Consider the following 23,263-nt stretch of genomic DNA (forward strand, 5'->3'; position numbering starts at 1 on the left):
AGTATATTCCAAAGTTCTTTTCCTTCGACTTTGTCCTTTTGACCATAGCCCCTTCCAGAATGAGACACTGAGTAACCCACCTTCCAGGAGAGAGCCCTTTGCCTTATTTTTATGCTAATTCTTACATCAGTGGCCTTCTGTTCCTTTAAAGTATTTTTTTTTTTTAATTCTTTAACCAAAAAGACTCTTCTTGGCAATTCATTCCTCTCATTTATACTTGGCTTCTCCTTTCTCCTAATAACATTTTTTTCTAATTACATAAGTCATTTTGTTTACTGCTGAAAACTTGAAATACACTTACTTAGAGGAGCGGAAGAAGCGCACCCAGGGATGAAGCCTTGTTAACCATTGGGTAGCTTTTCCTACCACCATTCTGCCCAGTGTTAGAGCTGCTTATGGACTACAAACAGTAATCCTTTGCCATGGTTGCTTCCAGTGTTTTTCACTGATTTGCTTTTCATTTTTGCCTTTAAAATTTAGTTTTAACATATTAAATACAGAAGCTTTGCTGTTTTGTGCAGTGAAATCCATTACACTGTTAACAGGCTGATAAATGAATTTTTCACATAGAGTACATGTGCTTATCTACCTGCATCGGCTTTTTAAGGTTTCAGTTTTTAGAGTTAATGGTATCATTTGTATATAATTTAATTTTACAAGTATATTGGCTATTTCCCAGTAGTCATTATTCTTTACATTCAGTTTTGTCCGTCTTTTCCATTGACTTGTAAGTGCTTCTTGAAACAAATACTAAAGTCTTTTATAGACTAGTATCTGTTCATAAGCTATTCTATGCTTATGTGATCTTTTACCAATACAACACTGTATTCTAGTTTTTTAAAATAGCTGCTGTTTAATACAGTTATTTCTCTTATATAAACTTTTTCTTTTCATTAAATTTTGTTGGCTATTTCAACCTTTTCTATGATTGCTAAATTTGGGGCTATTTTTGTCAAGGTTTAAATGATCCTACTGGGATTCTGATATTTTTGTACTATAAGGTAATTTGGAAACTGTTGACATAAATAGGAAATATATTCATTTTTTCTGTAAAAACATGTTATCTTTGTTTTACTCATTTATTTGGTGGATCCTATATATTTTGGCTGAAGATATTTCTGGGTATATTAGGTATCTTTTGTTATTATAGTGGAAATCAACTTTATTTTTTTTCTATTTTTGGTTTTAATTATTGATGGATTGAAAAAATATTTGGAAACCTACTTGGTTTATTTCCATATGTATAAGATCAGTGAAAATGAGTGCTATGAGCAGTAGGTTTGATGGAGAGGAAGAAGTTGGTATTGGCTGCCATAGTTGATAGAAGTTATTAAGGAAGGAGAAGGAACTTGAAAACAGCTCAAACGGATGAAGACATTCCTGACTGTTCAGGGCAACAATTGTGGAGATGAGCAAGGTATATTCAGGTGTAGTGAGCAAAACACCTAAATTTTGTTAGAGTTTGGAAATACAGTTAGCAGTACTAAGATTGTGGAAGACCTTGGATGCCAGCCAAGAGCTGTAATTCAAGCAGCCTTGTATTGACATAAGAACGGCTAAGCCTATCAGCCAAGTGTATGTTACTGAGCTGTGTCTCAAGAGTTACTTTTTTTTAAATTTTTTTTTAAAGATTTTTTTTTTCAACGTTTATTTATTTTTGGGACAGAGAGAGACAGAGCATGAACGGTGGAGGGGCAGAGAGAGAGGGAGACACAGAATCGGAAACAGGCTCCAGGCTCTGAGCCATCAGCCCAGAGCCTGACGCGGGGCTCGAACTCACGGACCGCAAGATCGTGACCTGGCTGAAGTCGGACGCTTAACCGACTGCGCCACCCAGGCGCCCCTCAAGAGTTACTTTTGAGAGGTAATCACTGGATGATGTTTAGGTTTGGTTTATTAGTCTGTTTAGGCTGCCATAATACAATATCACAGACCTAGTGGGTTAAACAACAGAAATTTGTTTCTCTGACTGTTGTCGATGCTGGAAGTCCATAGTCAAGGTGTTGCCTTCTGTGATTCATGGTGAGAGTGCTTTTCCTGGCCTGAAGATGGCCTTGGTGCTGTGTTGTCTTTTGACAGTGTTGTGTGCCTATGTGTAGTGGGGGACACCCTGGCCTGACTTCCTCTTTATATAAAGGACATCAGTACTACCAGATGAGGGCCCCAAATAGGGACCTGTTGGTGGGCAGAACTCTAATATATGAATTCCACGGGGACACAGTCATTTCAGTTCACAGCACTTGGTGTGCACAGGAGAGAGCCTGGAAGAAGACTGGTAAGATGGGCAAGAATGAGAACATGGGGCTGTAAGAGAAATTTTGAAGGAGGTTGTGGTGAAAAACAAACATTGGAAGTACCTGTTGAATTCTTACTTTGGAAAGCTAAAAGAAGAAACCTGATTTTCAGTCTTTAAGTACATTCCTGCGAATATGCTTACAACACTATCTCATTTGGAATGCATGTTTCTGGAAGGGACTGTGAAGATACCATTGTGAAAAACAACCCAATGATAAATTTACGTTCTGCCTTTATGGATACTTTGTGATCCTGTCATGCCACCTGTTGGGACCCAGATTGTCCTTCCCAGAATGGAAAGTTTGAAAGAATGGTCTTGTAATTTAAAGTGAACTTTACTGCTACTAGGACAGTACTTTCTACTGGAGTATACTTACTACTTGAAAATGATGAATAACCTCTTTGACATCAGTAACTTAGAACACTTTTGAAAAGGCAAAGGAAGTTTAACAAAGAACAAGAGGACTTGAATCTTGGTTGGTTGGATTTTACTTTATTTGGGAAAAGATATGTTGATGTTCTAGGCGTTGTTGTGAATGTTACAGAAGCCTTTGAATAGAGTCAAGGGGACGGTTTTTGATATGGTTAGGACAAGATTTCCATGAAATGGGGAGAACATTCTGAAGTCCTATTAAAATCCAGCGATCAGAAAACTTTTTATGTAAATTGATACATAGTAAATATTTTACCTTTGCAGGCCATAGAGTTTCTACTGGCAACTACTGTCTTTGTAGTACAAAAATAGCCATAGATGATACATGAATGAATGAGGATGTCTGTGTTACAATAAAACTTTATTTATAAAAAAAAAAGGTACTGGGTGGTACTTAAGGGCTTTAATGGCTGACTTTTGGTCTAATCAGTTATCTGGAGTATTTTATAAATTTAATCATTATTAGGATCAATAGGTTGGAGGCAGATGAATAACAAGGCAGTTTATAGCTACTGTGCTCTGAAAGATACAAGTTGTAATATTTTATTAACAGGCCTGAGAAAGCTTAGCCAATGGATTCTTCAGTAATCAAAGGACTTAGTTCTAACATATTATTAAGTGTTGGTACCTTGAGAGTACAGATTGGGATGATCACTGACTTTTAATGTCCAATTACCATTTTAGTCACTTGTCTTTTTGACATTCATTAATAATGACTGGAAGGAAATAAATTTCTCTTTATTCATCTCAGATACTAGTGTCTCTGTGATACCTTCTGCAGTCGTTCAGTTAGAAAGGGTGCCTCCATTCTCAACTTTCTATTTCGTTCAATTATATTTAGCTATTTAATACATTACAAGGAGCATTGTAGCACAGAAATTAAGACCATGGGTTGTGAAGCCAGAGTGTATGACTTACTGGTTCTCTGAACTTCTGCAGGTTACTTAAACCCCTATGGGTTTCACTTTCCTCAGCTATCAAATGGGGATAGTAGCACCAACTCGTGGGTTTTTTTTTTTTTTATGAGATTGACATAGTATACAGAAGTAAAGCACTTAGAAGAGTGGACATAGAATAACGGCTTGATAAACGATCATTAAAGTTTCTCTCTTTGGCTGTAAGCTTTTTGAAGGCATCGGCTAGATTATGCTCTTTGTTGACTGTCAAGCCATTTTCATGGAGCATGCTAATACTCAACAAAGGGTTGGTAACGTTATTACTGTTGTTATGACAGGGTCTAGGCAGTCACCTTTTTGTTAAATTGAATCACTGCCATTCCCCTTTTTATCCTTTGGAGAAGGTGTTGAGTGTGCAGGTAATGTCTATAGGGTAAAGAGAAAAACAAGGTAAATAAGTAAATTTCTGTGAGGAATCTTACATAGGAGCTAAATAATTTGTGTACATTTGCCAAGAATAATTGATGAATCTGTATGTGAGGAAACTGTAGTGTCCACCTGAGCCATCTCCATATCTTCATAAATTAATGTATTAGTTTTTGGCATTGCTGCATTTAATTCCTCTCCCTCTAGTGTAGTGGGTGGGTAATAGCTACTTTGCTGTTATTGATGCTAACCTTAAATCAAAGTTTATGGGAACAGAACTGTATTAATGAGTCTCAATATCTACTAACTCCCTTTTCCACCCCATAATGCTAGTATCCCTACTCTTGGCCCATCCTCATTATTATCCCTGGTACTTGTTAACTTTAGTTCTGGGATGGTCTTCCACTTAATGCATCATGGTAATCTCTAGCTGAAATCAGTGAAGTTCTTCAGTTGTTCTTTTTCTCCCTCTCTTGCTCAAATTCAGTTTCTTCCCAATTTGTGCTCAGTTTTGCTCTTGAACTTTGCATTGGTTCCTCAGTCTTGACCCAGTGTGGACATCTTTGTTCATCAAGCTTTAAAGATGTCCACAATTTTATATTTAGTCTCCAGTGTCAGCAATAGTTTTTTTCTTTGTCCTTGGACTTCTTTATTAGAAAAACGTGCTCACATTGTTCCTGTAAATTTTAACAGTCTGACCAAATCAGGGGAATCCCGAGCTTCTAGAAAGCTGGCTGGTCAAGAGCCCTAGCAATTCTATAGTTTACTTAACCCCAGTGCTGATTTTTCCTAAAACACGTACATAATCCCTTGGATTTATCATTCACTGGTTTTGTAAAAACACATCTTCCTACTTGGAGTGCTAAATTTAGAAATGAGCTTTGAATAAACACTGAGGTTCTAGGGCTCAGTTTATTTTCTTGTCAAGATCTTTAATAGCTCTTCCTTTTTTGTGCAAGTGCAGTTGACTATTATGATAAAATCCATCTAATTAGCTATCAATATTTGACAGTGTACTTTTTAGCAGTGCCATTCATCCAACTCAACAGAGCAGTCATTTCAATCAAGAAAACCACACCAGCCATTCAAATGAGAGAATACTGCCAGAGCTGGATTTCATCTTAATGGGCTCAATAAAGAAAATAAAACTTGAGGGTTTCTGTTAGCCAATATATCTCATTAATATTGTGACTCAGACTGTCAGTATCCATTCTCATAGCCCTCAGTGTTTACAACCAATTCTGAATAAAGCCAAATGGAAAACAGGCTTTATATATGTTGTTTTTCATCTAGCAAGATGGAAATTTCCCTTTTATTGGCATCAAACACCTATCAAACACAGCCTCATAAATGTCACTGACCTTCTGTTGTTCCTTTCAGATGGGCAATTACAGCTCTGTTAGGTAATTACTGGGGAAACCCCGAGCATGTAACGTGACTTCTGAGTCTTCTCCTTCTTTGCAAAGGGAGCTGGCGGGGGGTGCGGGGGTGGGGTGGGTAATGACGTCAGGTGTATCCATCAGCTTTTGTTGTGTAACAACCACCGTGTCACCAAGTCTTATAACAGTACACATTTATTTTGGATTGTGTGTCTGCAGGTCAGTTGGGATGAAGATGATCTAGGCTGGGCTCAGCCAGGCTTGGCTCCAGGCTGTATGTTGGGTCCAGGTCTGCCCCACTTGTTTGTCATTCTTCGGAGACGAGCTTCCTAGGATAGGTTCTTCTCACAGCAATGGCAAAAGCTTACTTTTGCAAGTACAGTTCAAGTCTTGGGTTTTCTCATGTCTGCTAATACCCCACTGACCAAAGCAAGTCACAGAGTCATTATCAGTGGTGTGTGGAAGTGTTCTTTCTGGGATGTGAGATGGGACAGGACATGAATATTTTCCGAACAATAACCCACCACGCTACCTTGCGTGATGATTGGGAACGTTCTATGAGCTTGTGTATATGAGAGCTCTTTGTGAATTGTAAGGCACTGTGTAGCTGTGATATTTCTAAATTCTCTGTCATCATAAATTACAGCATGATTCTTTTCGATAGGGAAGTACTCATTTCGTAACTTTGTACCAAGAGAGGCCATATACAACACTTGTTGGCAGCTGTTGACTTAAAGTACTAAAATATCATTGCATGTTATTATAGTGGGAGGCTAAAAATCAGGAGTATCTATTACAGTCTGGTATGTTTAAACTACTTCTTGGCTTACCATAAGACTTTAAATTCAAGGAGAAAGCAAGCCAAGGAAAGAGGATTACGCTTGAACAGTCTTCATGATAAAATAGTAGTAATTAGTTGGAGCAAAATCCCATAATAGTTTTTTTCCCTGCACTTCGCAGGAAACCAAATGGCAGACAGATAAAACAAATTACTTTACTCAGGGTAATTAGCAAGCGATTATAAGGTTTTGCCTATGTTCTCCCAAGAGTACAAAGATCATGCCCTGTTTATCGAAGAACTTTATGTTGCTTAATACCTAATCCATCTAAACTCAACTGCAGAATCTGAGGGAAACCTTGCCACAAACACAACCATCAGAGGACCTGGGAGACCACAGCAATGCTAATTTAATGATGAGCAGCAGGAGGGAAGATAAAGCACAGTGTTTTTCTCTTACTGTTCTGCCACCTTTTGTGAGTTTGCCCCCTCTTTGCATTTGCCTTGACACAGGTATCATGCAATTCCTAAGAATTAAGTTCTGCATGTTGGTGTACCAAGGTCTAGGATTGTGAACTAAAAGAGTGTATCTTTTAGTCCAGAGCATTTTGAGAACAATAACGTCGTTGAAAGAGAGGATCATCCTCTTGCTAGGGGTCATAGAAAATTCAAATTAATTCCTAATCAAAGATCACTCAGGAAAACAGTTCACATAATATGTTGATTGAAGGGCGCTGAGACCTTCAGTCTAAGGTTGCTGCCAACTGACAGGAATAAGGACATCTCTCTATTCTGAAAGTGGGCAAAGATAGCAGAGAGGTTCAGGGTTCTCTTTGGACATGGAGGCTACATGACCTAGCCACATCAAATATGGCAAACCACTAATGCAGTCACACTTACTTATTGACAAACAGCATTTAAAAAATCTAATTTGCTTATTTGCTGTAGAGGAAAATAAACACATGGAGTTTTATATTTTGGTTGAATTACATATTCTCTCTTCTTAATGTATAAAATTGTGAAGATTGTGTCTTGACTCCTTTGTCTAATTCTCAGTCATGGAACTTTTTTTTTTCTTCAGTAGAGCGAATTGGGCAAGTCTTCCTGAGTATTTATCATGTTTTCATTTTTATAGGCAGTTGTATTTCAGAAATATTTTTAACTTAGGATATTTGCGATATCAAGTTCGTCTGTATTCATCCTCATTCTTACATGTTCTTGATTATAAACATGCTGGTGTGTTACTCAGTAAGAATCAGAAGGATTGGACTCTGGACACTTGGGAAGCATTTGAGAAAGCAGAAATGCCTGACAGGATTGTAGAGCACTGGATATGCTGGATGTGCCATTTTGTGAAGTGGGTGTGGAAACAGACCATTAGCCCCTGTCACATGCACACAGTTTAGTTTGGGGCTTAAGACCTGAGTTCAAGCTCGACCTCTGCTGCTTTGTTGGGGTTGTATAAACCCCCTGGGCATGTTATTTGGTCTTTATGATGAGACACAGATTTTTCATCTACAAAATGGAGCCAATGATACTACCCACATCATGAGGCTGTTTGAAGCATCAAATGAGCAATTGTACATAATATTACATGGAGTTGGTATGTAATGAATTTTATTAGTAATAGGTGATAGATGTATAGACATACACTGTACTGATAGATCAGATGACCTGGAGATTGGGGTAAGAAAGAGGCTAAGAATCTTAAAGAAAAACCCTTGAACCTATGAATAATAGAGTACTAGAAACAGAAACAGTATGATCCTAGCCAAATATAGGGATGCACATTGGTTATTTTCCCCTTGTAAAAGTTGGAGTTGGGACTGAAGGCTTCATTCGTTAAAGTGACATGGTTATGTATCTACGTTAAATCCATGAATCCTATTGTAAAATATTAAAATTCAGCTTTGTTCTTTTTTATTTGAAGACTTGGATAGATTGATAATATGCCCTAACATTCCATACTTGGCTGTACCCATGCCCTCTGGTTGAATGTCTACCTATCCAGACTGTGGGCATGGACTTGGGGATGGCCAGTTAGGATGAACTGGGCTAACACACTTAGGCTTTCTTCCCTGCTTTTCTTGAATTCCTCTAACATCAGCAGATTTTCATGGTGGAGGCAGGGATCCAAAAATGGAACGACAAAGGTGAACTGCCTTTTGGAGTCTGTTCACATCTCTCCATTACATCTCTGTTTACATTTCTTCATTGGCAGCTCTTTTACTTTTTTCCCCATAGTACTTGAAATTTATGTAATAAATTTTTAGAAAAACATTATATTTCCCCATGTCAGCCATGCTACAGTTAGCAGGGATGCTTCTGAACTTTTATCTTCTACTTAATGTTCAGCGCACTGATGGTGTAGGCATTTGTCTAGAAACGATTTCCAGTGGATCCCCCATTTAACCTTTGCAAGGTGACCCTATTCTATTTTGCCAATTTCATCTGTCATTACTAATTGTACATTTTACGTTCTAGCCACATATTTTGATAAAAAATTTCCAAATGCACAGTTTTTTCTTTTTTAATCTTTCTGCCTACATATATACTGTTTAATTTATTTGGAAAACAACTACGCCTGTGTCACACTCCAACTTAAATTTTTCTCCTAATTTCCCAGGAAAAGCTGGCCTATAATAACTGCTCCAGGTATATGTGGTATACTTGATAGTAGACAAAAGGCTGAGCAGTGGTTTTTATTATAATTATATAAATGCAAACAATTGTGTCTGTCTCCAACATTAGTGTGAATATGGGAAGCCTGATGAGTTTCTTAATAACCATTTTGTTTTCTCTCATCCCAAGTGGCAAGCACAGTGCCTCATGTTGAGAATATATTTGTTAAAATGTGATTCAGCACTAAAAGAAAAAATGAATAATGACACTGTGTTTTAAAAGCTGAGATACAAGAATTGTAAGCCTCTAATGAAATTGGCAAGATATAGAACCAGAAGAAACACTGAAGATTGTTTCAGGGATCATTATTTTATAGACTAGGAATCAGTTTAAGGTTGTGTATTTAAGTGGATTGATTGAGTGCCCTGTGCCATGGCTGTTTCATTCCTTTCTTGATGACTGGAATTGAAGCCTTGAAGGTAATATTTCCAGAATCCGAATTGGATGAATAATTTTCTGTTACATTTTTAAGTGGTAGAATATTAATGGATCACATTCCCCCCTACCTCAAAACTCTAGAAACGTTATTCTGTCTCCTGGAAGTCTAGTTTCTCCCATTTGTAGCTGATGAACTATCACTACTGAATGCCTACAGGGTTCTTACCCTTGAAGTTCAAGAAATTCACCAGGCTAGCTCTTCATGTTGAGTACTTTATAATCTTTTTCCAGAATACATTGTGTTACACTGATTTGTAGAGTTGAAACTTGATTTGAGAATGTTTTTCTATTAATTTATTTGGCTGTCTTTCTGGTACGATTATTTTTATCATTGTCATCACTAAGATGATGATCATTGGATTTTCCTTGCCTCTCTTCCTTCAGCTCTTTATTCATTTGCCTTTATCTCTTGGATTTACTGTTACTTTCTTAGGTCTCTTTTCCACATTGTTGACTTACTCTGAGCAGAATGGATTTTACTTCTCACTGTTTTTATTTTGAAGTACCTTTATTACTATCTTGAATTGTTTTTCATCATCACCATCAAATATTTTTTGAGCATTTACCATATCACAATCCCTAAATGAAACATGTTGTGTGGGTTTATACAAAACCTATTAACACGCTCATCAATTTATAGGTAAGGAAACAGCTGGGAGAGTTTAGGTGGCTTGTCTAAGATGATAGAGCCACTAAAAGAGACATAGGATTTGAAACTAGTTCTGGCATTAGTTCATAACTGCTATGGCATGCAACCTCCAACTCCAATCATGACTTCTACTAAAGAGGAAAACGTGTTAGGTTTCAAAGTCATCAATGTTGGTGGCATTTAGTTGGTTAAAACACAGAAGAATAGGGGTGCCTGGGTGGCGCAGTCGGTTAAGCGTCCGACTTCAGCCAGGTCACGATCTCGTGGTCCGTGAGTTCGAGCCCCGCGTCGGGCTCTGGGCTGATGGCTCGGAGCCTGGAGCCTGTTTCCGATCCTGTGTCTCCCTCTCTCTCTGCCCCTCCCCCGTTCATGCTCTGTCTCTCTCTGTCCCAAAAATAAATAAACGTTGAAAAACAAAAATTTAAAAAAAAAAACACAGAAGAATAGAGATCAGGGCCCTATACTAAGGTAAGCTGGTGATGATGTATTTGCTCAAGTGGTTGGTGGACACCTGCTCTGCACGGGATGTTGGGAGCCAGGAGAACCACTGGATTTGATTGCCTTATATCTGTGTCCTGTCCTTAACTCGAATGCCCTGGTCTTTTGGGATCTCTAAAAATCTCTCTTCATACATTTTCTCTGTTATCTTTGATCCAAAAGAATTACCATGAGCTGTGCAGTACCTGAAGCTCCAGGCTTGTGGGAATCCAGCTGAGAAATCCTGACAAGGCAGGAAGTTCATTCTGAAAACTCAGTATTTATGTAGCAACCTTGTGGAATTAACTCAAACATTGCATGAACTATGCCTTACTGCTCTGAAATAGTCACGAATATTAGAGATCTCTGCATAACGTGCAGGACATTCTGGAATAAAGACAAATTAGGGAAAAAATCAGATTGTGACCTATTTGGTCTGTACTTCACTGGAGAAAGGTCATAAACTCCATCCTGTGCCAATTTTGCACTCATCCTTTCTGCAAACCCTTTCGAAAGAGATTAGATTCTTATTACTTTATTACTGCAATAAAATGTTGGGCCAGAATTCTGGAATGAAAGAGCTGCCGCTACAGAAGCTGTAATGGAAGAAGCCATAACTTAAGTGTAGGTTTGAAAAATTGCCATAAAGGCAATCTTTTACAGAAAAAATACCTTCTAATTTATCACAGCCAAATATTCACCACCACATATGAAAAGTCATGGATACTGACTTCTCTCTAGAGTGATGCACACAATACGTTTGCCTGAAAGCCATTGTGTGGGTAATTTTTATAAGATAAAGCAGGGCATCATTGATGGGGTTAATGGTTCCTTAATATAACTAGGAGTTAACCAGTGAACACTAGGTAAATAGTGTACTTTTGCAGTGAGCATTATTTTTTGATTTTTGCATTTGGACCTCAAAACCTTTTTAATCCTAATCTTCTTTTTCTCTTTGGCTTCTCTTCTGTGTCCCCATCTCATGGATTTTAGAGTACACTTTCCCATCCCTAGGAGGTGTTGTGATGGAAGAGGCCCATCCATTTTTTTGGTCCTTTATTTCGCAGGTCATAAACGGTTGTTATAATTCCATGCAGTGCAGATGCAGACACCAGATTGACTTCAGGGAGAGAAGGCCACAGTGAAGGTCACCCTTGCAAATTTTCATAGTAGTCCAGAGGAATTTTTGAGATATGATCCACTGACACTTGCCAGCAAGCATTGCAAACTAGAGAAACTTAGACATTTTTATATGCCCGAGTTGTCTTCAAAAGATACGGAATACATGACAGAAGAGGTTTTATGCAAGTATGGGAGACACTGTTGTAGTTGATGGGAACGGACCTATGAAGCCATACACAAAAGGCAACATTACATTTTAATATAATACCTAACATAATTGGATCAGTACTAATGCGAATTGGAGGGAAACCATAGATTGAAGACACTTATATCCTTTAGTATACTGCTAAATCATTTTAGGGCATGGACACCAAAATTAAGCTTTCATGTTGCTAAGAATTTATGAGAGGTTTTTACCTTGCCATTCCTACCATCTCCCCATCCTCCTAAGTAATAGCTTTCCCTTGAGTTGCCTTTATTCAGCTTATCTAATGCTTTCATGGGCATTACTTAATTTGTTCCTCACAAGCAGTTTTTAGCACATGGAAAGGGCAAGTATGGCTGTTTCATTTTACTAATGGGACATTAGAATCTCAGAGCAGTTAGGTAGACGAGAAAGTAAATGCCAGACACCAGAAACTTAGCGCTTTTGGATTGTCTGCCAGAATAGACTAAAAGCAGAGGGTAGGTTGGCTGAGTGACTCCCAACATGAGGTGATGGTCTTGTTGCACTGGTCACCATGGGCAGTAGCACTTGAGTCTTTGTCCCATGCCACTACTTCACTCTGTAAGATGGGGTGCAACAGGGGCTTTGGTATTCTATAAAGGATGTCAAGTATAGAGATAGATGTCTGATGAGATGATCAGAGGTTTAAAAAAAACACAATAGCATAAGCTCCAGGACAAACTATTCTGCATCTCAGTTTGTTCTCTTGCATCATATGACAGCTGACAACTGAACACACTCCTAAATGTCACTGTGTCAGGAGCAGCAGGTGCTCTTTTTATCTGCCCTGGAGTGCCTGCATCCCTGTGGGCGGAATGTTCCCGTATGTTGCCTGGTCCAGATTGGATGGTTTATGCCAGTATTTAAATCATAAATTTATCTCTCCACCGGAGGTTTTGAAACACATGTAGACCAGTTAACTGCTCAGGTAACTGTGCTCCCACATTTTTATTATTATTTTGGTGCTTTTGCCAAAGTCCCTTTCCCACCAGAGTTTCTCTCTTCTTCCTTCTGCCTCCAGCTTTGTAGAGATAGAATTGACATAAAATGTTGTGAATATTTTAGGCATACAGTGTGATGATTTGTTATGTGTATATGTTGTGAAATAATTACCACAGTAAAGTTACCCTATCCATCACCTCACATAATGACCAATTTGAGTGTATGTGGTGAGAGCATTTAAGATCTACTCTCTTGCTGCTATCCATATATTATGTTTTCTTGTCACTCCATTTGTAGTTGCAGTTTTTGCTGGACATCTTCTCAGTCCAGGTTTAGCTCCCAACCAGGCTTTGATCTTTCTTAATCCCAGTAACATTTCATGGAAACTTCATGGTTTAATAATTGATACCATCATTCTTTATATCCCATTTGATTGCATCCTTCTCTTAGGGTATGATGGCTTTTCTTTCCTACCAAGTGGCATTTGAAACTTGCTGGTCTCATCAGAAATCCCTTGGAAGCTCATTTGGGTAATTTTAGGAGAGTTTCATAAAGGACTATTGATCAATGTGTGGATAAGGTAGAAGGATATCACGAGGCAGTATCCTGCATAGTAACAGCACTATCTAGGCTCAAAATGGTGAATGGATGGAGTGGTTTCTGAACCCCAGAGGTGGAGAGGGCTTCCAGACAAGAGCTGTGTGCAGTGAGCCTGCAGGAAATAAATATTCTCACTCTGTCACCTCTTGTTAATGCTTATCATTGGTCAGACAAATCCAGAAGTGAACCCATTATTGGAATTCATGCACATCATCTTTCCAGGGCACAGAAGAGAATGCGAAATGGTGAAGAGTGGATCTGGAGGGGCAATAACTGGTGATAGTGAGTGATGACTAGCTCGGTCATTATAGTGTTTATCACACTGGTCTTGCATGTTTCAAGTTCCTAACAGGTTGTAGAGCTGACGGAGAAATTTGTAAAACCACAGCGGCAGGGTCATAAACACCAGGCGTCGTGTAAAGTTGCTACAGTCCCTCAGCCAAGAAAATCTTTGTGGATTTTTCCACACATATTCCACTCAATACTATTTTGATTTTTCATCAGAATTTGTGGTTACAGCTCACCAAGTATAGAACCATCATTAAAGAATGCCAGGGACAAAAACTTTTGAGTATATAGCAGTGACTTGATAAGTGGTTGGCATGTGGCAAGCTCTGACTAGGATGATTCATGATTTCATCTAAAATCAGTTTTACAGCTTCTTGCATTTCAATGATTCCTTTGGAAAGACATCCTTTGGTTTGGAAACTTTGCTTGTCTCCAGAAAAAATTTATTTTCATATTCTGTCATTTAAATTTCAATTAATGTGACTAAATCCCCTCAAAAAGACTTCTTCCAGCGCTCTAGCTCTCTGCCTACTTGTGACAAAATGTATCTGGGCAGGTCTCAGGCTACTAAGGTGGCAATATCAAGAAAACGTTTTCTGTTAAGGTTCAGATGGAATTGATTTGGATTAAAGTTTGTTGACATAAATAATGATAAAGGAAACAATGTTCAGCTGGTGAAAAACTTGGGCTTGAAAGATATTACAACCTGTGGGTCAATATCAGACCTCTGAACAAATGCTGTTGAACATAAAAGTCATTGGAAGTGTCAACTGCTTTGAGAGAATATAAAGAAAACTTGATGACTTTCATTCAGAGGTTAGGTAACAAGAAAACTTGGCTAGAGATAAGGAAAAGAAAAAAAAAGTTGTTTAGTCTTAAAAACATACTTTTGACCCCAGAACGCTAAAGTTCCTTAAAAAAAATTCCTGGGTTACTGAAGCTAAAGATGTATTAAATTCAGGGTTGAGTAATGCACTATAAATGTTACTTATTTCCTCAGACATATACATGTTATTTATACTTGAGAGCGTTTTAATTTAACAGGTGAATTTCTTCTTCTTGGCAGGGGGTTGGTAAAGGAAAGAATTATCCAAAGATAATGGAAGGACAACTGATGGAAATGATCATTGATAAGGTAATGTGATTTAAATATGTAGTGATTTTAACAAATGATGATTAGGAAATTACTTGTAGGCACTGGATACGTGTATGAGAAGGGGGAGGGGGGCCCAGTGTTTGTTAGGAGTTGGCTTTGTCCTTTGTTCCTGTATCTAGTAAACTCTTTACTCCATCTCTGTACAAATAGGTTTCAGGTCTCTTTTTATTAAGAACTTAGAGATGCCATAGAAACGCAATGGACATGTAAATGAAAACCGTTTAGTTACAGATGTCGACTTGCTGTTTGAGAAACTGCTCACCTCTCAACTTTCAGGCTAATCCACATCCACTCCTGCAGCAAGTATTGACTGTGTACCAGTTGAGGGAGGGAGGGGTGACCACCACAGAATAGTAGACTACCCACATGAAGCATACATGGGAATGTCAGGAACTAGGTAATAATAAGTAGATGAATGAGAGATTTTCAGTGAAATGAATCAAAATGTGTGCTGATAGCTAAATGTAATGAAGAAAACCAGGAATGATAGAGTGATGGAGTATAACGGTGTGTTGGCAGCTATTTTAAATTGAGTTGTCTGGGAGGGCCTTTTGAAACAGAAATATTTAAGACCTCGATGATAGGTAAGAAGCAGGTAAGAATAGAGGAAAGGACAGAATGTTTTCGCTGAATTGACAAGTAAGAAGCAGGCAAGGAAACAACAAAGGACAGAATGTTTTAGCCAACTTAAAAGCAAATGTAGAAGCCCTCAAGTGGCGCTACACATTATGTTGAAGGTAAGTAAGGAATGGTCGAATGCCTTTAGAGAAGAGCCTAAAATGGTATTTAAGTTGATCTTTAAAAAATTATGTTGGTCTAAACTTCTTTGAAACGGTTCCAGAGTGCTTGGAAATTAGAAGTTCGTGTATAAAAATTCTCATCTGGTTAGGATTTTTGGAACTGGTTGTTGCTTAACTATATTTTGAATGCATAGGAAAAAAATTTTTTCACAAATTGGGTAAGAACTGTAGTAACAAATTGACTTTGTCCTCAAGATGAGCAGAGTTCAGATACTGGAAAAAGGTATAAGCCCATAAAAAGGTAATTAATGAAACAACCTCATACCAAGCAAAAATGAATCGTGAAGTGATAAAGAGGAAAAGAAGGTTGCTTAGAGGATGGCTTCTTGGAGGAAAGGGGATTTGAACTGGAAGGAAGTTAAGAATTAAGATGTTAGAGACCAGTGGGCTTTGTGGTAATGAGGAGGGCTGATGGGGAATAATGACATATCATTTACTTCTCACTGCCTTTACCCACCCCCCACCCCACCCCCACAACTGCCTTTCTTCTTCATAAAGGTGAATAAAGTTCAAATGAAGTGGAACAAAGTTATGAAAAATTGATGCTGCTTTTGGTGTGAGCAAAATTTACATCCAGAGCATTAGCAAATAGTCTGAAGCTTTTTCCTTACAGGAATACTCTCTGTTGTTTACAACAAGGTTTCTTACCCTACTAGATAGCAGCTTACCTCCTTCAGAAAACTCTAGTCCTCAAGTGGTTGATTTTTCACTTTGATGGTGCTTAACTAATGCAAACAAATGGAACAAATACAACCAGATTTGGTAATGACAAATAAGAGGGTAATGGTGGCAGAACTACCCATGGTTGATAACTATGCCATTTCTTCAATGGCAAAGTAGAGGATTTGGGTTGCTGGCCTTGAGGTATGGTAGCCACATGTTACAATGTCTGGTAAAGAGTGTTCTTGAAGGTGAATCAAGGTTGTTGATGTATCCAAGGTTGCTAGATGCCTCTCTCTGGGACATAATGTCCTGAAAAAGGACTGAAAGCAAATAAACACAGCACAGTGAGCAGCTCAATCAGTGGTGTCAATGGACTCTTGGCACTTACTGACTCTGGTCATTGAGTCAGGTCCATGCTGTTTGTCGTGGGTCAGTTCAGTAACTTACTCTCTTTATCACGTGTTGGGTATTTGTCTCTTTTGGAGCCGCTGTTGCTATAGACTATCTGAGATGTTACTTTATGCGCGTGTGCGTGTGTATGCATGTGCGTATGTCTGCATGTATATTGAGGACTTAAAATGGTTAATTGTTAGAAATACTTGGGGTCTCTGACAAAACACAGATGCTTGGCACTCATTCCAAACCAGTTAGATAAGAAGATCTATGCTGGGGCCTAGGCATGAGTATGTATTTTTCAAAGCTCCCCCAGTGCTTCTAAAGTTGAATCAGTTTTGAGAACCCCCGACCTCCTCTGAAAGGAGGAAATGCCTTGATTTATATGCCTGCATGTGTGTCAGATGTTTTAAGTGAAGTCATTAACCAAAATGCATTTCCAGAGTTCAGGTCATTGAGTTTAAAATCAAATAAAATACATTTCTGGGTGACAGAATAGTAAGGACATGAAGAGCAGTCGGGTGATATACACAGAGGGAGCTCCAGTCTCGGCTGCAGCACACATAGTGACCCAAAGAAAGATAGCACCCAGGCCACAGCTGCAGCAGTACATTTAGGAGCCATCAGTGATTTGAGAGTGCTATCACCCCAGGCCTACGGTGGTCACCGGCACTCGTCTCTGTGGCCCTTGATCGATAGGATCCCTGTCTAGCCCACATGGATAATCACATACTAACCTGATACACATGGGCGCCAGGATGCTCCAGTGAGGCAATATAGTCCTGATTCCTTTGTGGAATAACCGAAGAAGAAAAAAGAAAGACTTCATATAGGAAAATCTTTATCTGTAAAAGGCCCTGCCAATGGTAAGCATACATCTTCCTCCTCAGGGCAGTACAGTCATTCTGTAGTTTGAGGTCTTTTTCATACCATTATAACTTGTAAAACAGTTACCAGGAGTATCGGATTTGGACTCAGATACCAGATTGAATGGTGGCTACAGCTCTTATTAGCTGAGTGACCTTGGACAAGTTCCTGGACATTTCTGAACCCCTTTTTCTCTAAAATGTGGGCAATTATATGGCTGCTCTAAGAATTAAAGATCTTGTGTTCATCAGTTCATTTTAAGAGTGTTTTTATGTAAGTATCATGGGTCAGGTACTATTCTAGAAACTAGAGATAAAGCAAAAAAAAAAAGTCCACTTTTCATGGAACTTACAGAGGTGCGGTGAAACAAAGACAATGAACAGATGAACAGGTGAAGACCTAGTGTGTCAGGTGGTTGATATGGATCATGGGTAAAAAGGAAGCAGAGGCCACGGAATAGGAATTCTTGGGGGAACGCAGAGGAGTTGAGATGTTATATCAGGAAACTCTCATTGATTAGGTATCTGAGAAGAGTCCTGAAGGAATTAGGGTAACCATGCCAGGTGGGTATCTAGGAAAGTTCTCTGCAGGCAGAAGACCTAGCAAGTGCAAAGCCTCTGAAGTGGGATTGTGTGTGGAATGTTCTAGAAATGAAAGGAGACTGATATGGCTGGAGCTGAGCAAGAGAGAGGGAGATTGGAAGTCTATGAAGTCAGAGTTAGTAATGAGGCCAAGTCAAGTAGACAGCCCTTTTCAAGCTTTAATGTACACTGGAATCCTCTGGACATGTTGTTGAAGTGTGGACTCAGATTCAGTGGATCTGGAGTGGGCTTTGGGGTTCTGCATTTCTAACATCTTCCACTTCCACAAACCATGCTTTGAGTAGAAGTGGTACAAGGCCGTGTAAGATATTGGACATAGAGATGTTAGCTTTTGCCCTGAGGGAGATGGGAAGCCACTGGCAGGGTTTGAGCAGATACCATTTTGATCCCTCTGGCTGCTGTGATTGAGGAGGTGTGGTCAAGAGTCCTGATAGGCCTGGCAAACAGTGTCTGGGCTTCCATCCTGGTGCCGCTGCTCACTCCCTTCCTGTCTTTGATTAAGTTGAGCTTAAACTCCTTTCTCTCCCAACTTGGTGTTTTGAACAGTGTTAAATCTTGAGCAAAGGTTAAAGAAAAGTTAGAATCAGTGCCCGTATATCCTTCACCTAGATTGACCGCTTTTCTTTATTTGCTATATTTTCTACTCTCAGTACCTATTACCCCTATTGTTACTAATCATTTAAGAGTAAGTTTTTGACATGATGACTCTTTAACGTTGCTGTTTTTTGAAAAGTCTGCGTCAATTTTGTAGAATGTCACCCTCTTTGGATTAAAGTTTTTTTTAATGACTTGATTCAGGTCATGCATTATTGATTAAAAAAAAATCCTGTGTGAATGATGATGTGTTCTGCTCACTGCATGCATTTGGAGAAACTTGTCTGTTTGCTTCATTTTTGGTGATGTTAACTTGGATCACTTGACTAAGGTGTAATCAAAAGATGTGTCCGCTATAAAGGCACACATTTACCTTTGTAATTAACAAGCTATCCATGCAGAAATACTATGTAAATAACCTTTTCCCTAACAAACTTTCACCTAATATTTCCCACCCGTTAATAATTCTTATTGTATAAATTATTTCTACAGAGTTTGCAAAATGGTGATGCTTATAACTACTACTCTTTTATGTTTATCACTTGACATTTTATTATAAAGAGCTTTATTTTTACCCTCTTTTTGGATACATGGATCCATCTATCTACCTACCTACCTACTTAATTGCTTATCTATTCACCTAACCATGTATGGTCTCAGTGTGAATTCATGGATTCTTTTTTTTTAATTCAGTTGTTATAAACCATTAATGTTGCCATTTTGATGACCAAATTGTCCCAGTTTTGTCAGTAGGAGCTCATTAAATCTGTTTCCAGTGTATTTTTCATTTTTTGAATGTTGCATGATTTTATTGCCTTCCAGAATATTTCAGGTTCACCTTGTACTTGACCTTCCCTAGCCTTGGATCAGCAATTTCTCCCAGTGTTCCTGGTTGCTTTTAGTGGGACCTATAAGTGCCAATTTTGTAAATTTATGAAAAGGGATGTCAATATAACAATATTTGCAGAGTTGTTTTGAGGATTAAGCAAGAAAGATTGAGAAAAAAGTTTACACAGTATCTGGCACATAGTACAAGCTCAATAAATTAATTTTATGCCATCTATTTCCAAGTCAATGTAAATAATAACAGCATGGCTGGATATTTCAGGGCAAAATTAGGAAGGACAGTAGATGAATTCAGAAAATGTGAATTATAATGTCCTCTGAAGGAAAGCAAAAGGTTAACAGATTTTCATACTAGGCCCATAAATATATACTTTGCCTCTTGACGCATAGATGAGAAACAGTTTGCCATTACATGTGGCATCTTAGCATACGCAGTTACCAATCTTGTGCTTAAGTCCTTATGCAAATAACGTAGAAGATAAGTCATACTCTCAAGTAAATGAATTCTTAGTTTTGATGATGTGGAAAGAGATTTTACATAAGACTTTAAATCCTAAAACATTTCATTTGAAATTACTTTCAAAAATGTCTTTAAGAAGGGGGCTTCATGTGGAGAGGGATTGGTTGCATTTAGACTCCAATAGAGAACGAAGTGGTATGATAACATAAGAGTAGAGTCTTAGAGTGAAGAGGAGTTTGTGTTGCTTTGCCATTTCTAATTTGCCTCACCATGAACAATCTTACTTTGTTGGGAAGCTTGGTCTTCATGTGTGGTAACATTTTTTAACAAATTACCTTTAATTTTTCTTTACTATAATGTAGTACATGATCCTTGTAGACACATGAAAAAATACAAATAAACAGAAAAAAAATATCACAACCAAAAGATAATTATAATTAACATGCTAGCCAATATGTTATGTTTTTCTATAATATACATTTACATGCGTACATATTATTAACATAAAATAGGAATGTGTTGATGACATATTGCATATAAGTGCCTTTTAATAAAATACCAAAAACATCATTTTATGTCAATATATATTCAGTAACTTCATTTTCATGGATCCAAAGTAGTTAAATATTGGTATAAAAAAGTACTTAAGCAACACGATGTTGATGAGCATTGTTGTAATATTTCCCTACAAGACACAATATCTCTTGGCAATTGAAGGAGTTACAATTCCCTTTTGTGTCTTCCATTACATACAGGGCTACTTGAAGACCTGAGATGTAACTTGTTTAAGTATCCCTAGCACCTAGTAATATGCCTGGATCTATTTGGCATTCAATAATTATTTCTTAAAAGCATGCATGGCATATAGATATCTCAAATTCATTCTTGTCTTTAGGGTTTGGTGTTTGTGGTGGGATACTAGGTAAGAGAGAATCTAAAAATAATTTTAGCAAAAGAAACTACAAATTGCTTGTCCAAGGTAAATAAAAGACTCTGGGAATTGAGATTCTTTGAATCTCTCTTGAACCCCTAAGTGACATTATAGGTATACACATAGAAGTTAGATAGGCACTTGAGATTTTTATGAACTAATAAATGTTGCCTCTTAGGATACTCCTAGGTATACATATTTGTTCACTTTTGGGGGTCGGGGGAGAACATATTTACATACACACAAGGAGCTCCATGGGAGTAAAGGCATCGGAATGCTTTCCACTTGGTCAGTGAGGCTGAAGGTTATTAGACCCTTTTTGATCAGATGGTGATACCTTGATTCTACTGGAAGAAAAAGTTTTGAAGAGAAGCTCATGTAGAGAAAACAGGGAAGAGCCTTTCTTTTACTTCTAGTCTGGAAAGTATTAGGAGAGGCCTGGTTCTCACACAGCTTGTGCTTGAGGCTTTGATGCCCTCTCAACCTAGCTGCTTTGACCCAACAGTTGTGCTTTGAAGATGGGGAGACATAAGTAGACATTTTGAAAAGGCAGTAATGTTGAGAGTGCCAGGGATGTGATATTTTTGAGTCCTGCACAAACAATTGAGCTAGTGTGGCTATCACTGTGGTAGTGGAGAAGGAAAGCCATCTCTGTGGGATGAATTTTCACAGCAGTGTCATGTAAATAGTGATGAGGGCAAAGGAAGCTGGAAACTGGGGGCTTTCTGCAGGGCTGGGAAAATTTTCGTTCTTTATTGGTCTACTTTGGGTTGAGTTAGTGACTACAGTTACTGTACAAATGAGGAGGGTGGTGCTTTTTCGGAGGAAACACCAGAATTTCTACTAATAAAGATGAATGAATAAAGTAGTGGATAATTAAAAAAAAATGAAATATTCAAAGCTGGCAAAGCCTGTTCTATTAAAAACAAGGACCATCTTACTGTTTTACCTTTTACCTATTCAACCTGTAACCCATCTCCAAGTGGATCAATCAGCTATTGTTAGGTAATAAAACTCAGTGGCTAAAAAAAAAAAATTTGTCATGTGTCTGCAATTAGCTTAATCTAGGCTGAGCTCAGCTGGATAGCTGTACTTGAAACTGCAAGACCAGATGAATTTAGCTCTTTGCAGAAAGTTGGGCTTAGCTCTGCTCCATCTGTGTTCCTTCTGGGGCCCAGGATGAGGAAGCATCATTTACCTGGGTGATGCTGTTCTCACAGGGAGGACAGAGTGTAAAGGGGAGTGCCCAGCACAGGAGCACATTGCAGACTTTTGCTTGCTAATATTTTATTGGTCAAAGCAAGTCACAAGATGATTCCCAAAATCAAGGTGCAGGGGAAATACTGTCTTTGATGGAGGAACTGCTAAGTCCTATCTCAAAGCTTGTGGATAGAGGTTGGGGTGAAGAATAGAGCCAATAAGTAATCGATCATGTCTAAGGTTTATATTAACCTCTTCTCTTTGGGTTTTTCATTGTGTGTTTCTGTTTTCACTTAATTTTCCATCTTCAGAACTCCTCCAGAAGTACCATTATCTTAGGATTTAGTTGAATTTGGTCTTGGGTTGTTTGTGTTTCTTACTCTTTTTTCTTCAGCTACATTATAGGCAACTTAACATGGAGATCCTAGATTATTTTTCCAAGTATTTTTTGCACGTCCTACAACAGTGGTGAGCATATACTAGACACCAGCAAAAACCTAAGCAATGTATTTGTAGAAGTCACATGAGAAAGATTTCTGTGGAGAAAAACATCTTCTAATGGCTAAGGTCTTCATAGAAGATTCTCATAAAAGGTAGGCTATAAGCATACAACACTTTCTTACAGAACTTGACATAGGGGCACCTGGGTGGCTCAGTCGGTTGAGCGTCCGACTTCAGCTCAGGTCATGATCTGAAGGTTCGTGTGTTCGAGCCCCGTGTCAGGCTCTGTGCTGGCAGCTCAGACCCTGGAGCCTGCTTCAGATTTTGTGTCTCCCTCTCTCTTTTGGCCCTTCCCCTGCTCAGGCTCTGTCTGTCTCTCTCTCTCTCTCTCTCTCTAATATATATAAAAAAAATTGGCGTAAACTAGACTTCCTAAATCTTTAAAAAAAATACAAATTGGAAAGCAGAAGGAGTTGTATGTTTCTGGGCTGCCTACTGCTGTAATATTAACTATTTCTGGTATAATGGCAGGCTGTCTCCTCTATAATCAAAGGAAAATGTGTAGATTGACATTTCTGCCAACTATTGAAATGTCTCTTAAAAATAAAATTGGTGATAAGTAACAGGCATTTTGTATGTGCTGGTTATTTTGACCTGATGGATTTGCAAATTTCTCGGG

The 23,263-nt window shown here is 38.4% G+C and overlaps 1 protein-coding gene across 2 annotated transcripts in view; it reads left to right on the top strand.

Moving 5' to 3' along the window:
* The window catches only part of LOC101095955 (melanoma-associated antigen B18-like), a 606,992-nt gene that overhangs the window by 36,326 nt on the left and 547,403 nt on the right, over positions 1-23,263 (top strand). For both annotated transcript variants that reach the window (XM_045050420.1, XM_045050421.1), the window contains one exon: positions 14,698-14,766. The gene's annotated coding sequence lies outside the window, so the exon portion shown is untranslated. The remainder of the gene's footprint in view (positions 1-14,697; positions 14,767-23,263) is intronic.

The sequence above is a fragment of the Felis catus genome, chromosome X, assembly GCF_018350175.1.
Source record: "Felis catus isolate Fca126 chromosome X, F.catus_Fca126_mat1.0, whole genome shotgun sequence".
Classification (NCBI taxonomy): domain Eukaryota; kingdom Metazoa; phylum Chordata; class Mammalia; order Carnivora; family Felidae; genus Felis; species Felis catus.